Genomic DNA, 2,850 nt, shown 5'->3' on the forward strand with positions numbered 1-2,850 from the left:
TTCTCTTGGGGCACAGGCTCGTGTTTAAATTCTTTGTTCAGCTCTCCCCTTCTCTGACCTCCAGACTTAAACCTGCAAAGGCTGTGTCCCCCATCCCACCATCTTTCCTCCTAACACACTGACAGTTTCCTGACTTTGCTTTCATTATAATTTTTCTACATTATTTCCAACTTCTAATATATTATTAATTGTGTTCATAATTTACTGTTCTTTTTCTTTGCTTCTCCCTGATAGAATATGCACCCTATTTTTTTTTCACTAATGTTCTAACGTACTAGCTCAGTGACTGACTCCTAGCATATACTCAATCACTATTTCTCTAATTTAGTTGAAAAACATGCCAATATTACCCACTACTTTCTTGCCCTTTTCATTGCCAGCAACCTAGTCCAGGTTTCCTCATATGGTAATCAGCTAATTAGCATGCTAATTGTACTTCCTGCTCCCCTCTCTTTAATCTATCTCCTTTATTGTTGAGTGATTTTTTTTTAATCAAAACTCAAATTCACCTTCTCATTATCCTTAGCAGAAACCTTCAGAGAAAGGCCAAGTCAAAGTTACTTATTCTGACATTGAAGGCCTTGCTACGTCTGACTCTCAATCACATCCCACCTCTCCTCACCCCACTAATCTACAGACTGGGGATAAACCCTGCTGTACTGCCATTTCCTCTTTACACTTAAGTAACTGTTGCCCTCCTAGCCTTAAATTCAATACTGGATAAAAATTATTTGCTGTCAGTCTGAACAACATGGGCTGTAGGAGTGAAAAGTTAAGCAATTAAATTTGTATTGAAGAAAAAATTATTACTCTTGTGAAGGAAGTTGGCTGGCTTATGTGTATATGGTTTCCATCCACTCACATCTATCTTCCAAATTCTGAGAAAGCAAATCTTATCTATTTATGAAGTTCGAAGTTCAACTTACTTCATGATTGATTCTCTTTTAAAAAAAGTATTAATCCTTTCAATATATATAAGTAATATATGTTTTGTCTTTTCAAAGATCTTCTAATATGCCTCCAATTCCCTTGTCTTCCTTCACCTTATCAAAAGAAACAATGACTTATAAATAACACAAGCCAAAATTCCAAAGATCCTCTCCTCCCCTCCCAGGAAGTACTACATCCGATGGGGGAAAGGGGGTGCTTAGGAAGGTTCTGGGTCTCGCAGAGAAAGGTAGTGGAGTGAACTGGTAAGATAGCTGGCATTCTAAAATGATGCCTCTCTCTCTCTCACTGTCATCTCTCTTTCAAGTTCTTGATTTTACATCATCTCCGATCTTAACACAAAGGTGCTTAACATGGCAAAGCTTTTGGCTTTTGCCACGTCTTTTGCCACCACTTCTAATGAGGTTCTTGTTCTAGAGAGCTGTCTCCAACAATCCTACTCATGTTTACTTGCCCATTCTTCAGAATAAAAAAGATACTATTTATCAATATTAATGTTCTACATTTTAATATTCTTTTGTATTATAGTTTGGCATATACAAAAAGTCCTGGTGACATAGTGTTATTAGTTGAGATGCTAATAAACAGGTCAGCACAGAGTCCACAAGTTCTCCTGCCTATTCAGGGAAGAAATATGGGAAGTCTCCTCCCTCAACGACTTAAAACTCCATGGAGCATCACCTTGAATCAGATTCAATGGCATATGGTGGGTTTCTCCTATAAAGATCAATGTAAAACTGCCTTGATGGTTAAGCCAGTCAATTGATTTTGATAGTCAGCCAACTGTAATTATGGCTACTTTAAAGTATTTACCATAAAGTAACAAGAAAAGAGAAATAATAAGTGGTAAAGTCTTAAAACACCTTTGATTTGAAAGTTATTTTTTAACTATTGAAAAGTTAAAACCTGGGTGGTGCTGACCTTCAGTTTCTCGACTCTAACACCAGGACCAGGACGCCCTCCAGGAAGTACTTCATTACAGGAAACTGGCAAATGAACGGTCGAAAGAAGGGCCTGGGAGAACCCATCACCACTCTAAACGCGGCTTAGGTGCCTGCGGATATAGAGGTGTCTGTGCACCTCCCACAGCCTACATCGACTTTGCTTGGCAGAAGGTAAATGCCAAGATTGTTGTGACTGCACAGAACTGCTACAGAGTGATTAATGGATCCTTCACTGGGGAGATCAGCCCAGGTGTGATAAAAGACTGTGGAGCCACTCAGGTAGTTCTGGGACACTCAGACAGAAGACATGTCTTTGGCAAGTCAGATGAAGCTAATTGGACAAAAAGTAGCCCATGCCCTGGCAGAGGGACTGGGATTCACTGCCTGCATTGGAGAGAAGCTGGACGAGAGGGAGGCTAGCATCATGGAGAAGGTTGTTTTAGAGCAAACCAAGGTCATCACAGATAACGTGACAGACTGGAGCAAGGTCCTCTCGTCTTATGAGCCAGTGTGGGCCACTGGTACCAGCAAGACTGCAACACACCAGCAGGCCCAGGAAGTACATGAAAAGCTCCGGGAATAGCTCAAGTCCAATGTCTCTAATGTGGTGGTTCAAAGTACTTGTATCATTTATGAAGGCTCTGTGACAGGGGTCACCTGCAAGGAGCTGGCAAGCTAGCCTGATATAGATGGCTTCCTGGTGGGTGGTACGTCCCTCAAGTCTGAATTTGTGAACATCTTCAATGCCAAACAATAAGCTCCATTCGTCTCTCCTACACTCTTCCTGCTGAACCAGAGACCAGGCAGCCTAGAAGCCCAATAACTGCCCACCACCACCATATGCTTCTGATGGTGTCACTTGCCCCCTCTCATGGCTGAGTCGATATTACATCTTCCTTTACCATTTACACCTTGCCTACAATGGCAGGGACCAGGCCAATCACTTCTCCACTTACTA

General features: G+C 41.4%; 1 pseudogene; it reads left to right on the forward strand.

Moving 5' to 3' along the window:
• Positions 1-1,129: 1,129 nt before the first annotated feature.
• Positions 1,130-2,649, forward strand: LOC102846021 (annotated as a pseudogene).
• Positions 2,650-2,850: the final 201 nt, after the last annotated feature.

Source organism: Elephantulus edwardii, unplaced genomic scaffold (assembly GCF_000299155.1).
Source record: "Elephantulus edwardii isolate Elephantulus edwardi_28Jun2011 unplaced genomic scaffold, EleEdw1.0 scaffold00003, whole genome shotgun sequence".
NCBI classification, from domain to species: domain Eukaryota; kingdom Metazoa; phylum Chordata; class Mammalia; order Macroscelidea; family Macroscelididae; genus Elephantulus; species Elephantulus edwardii.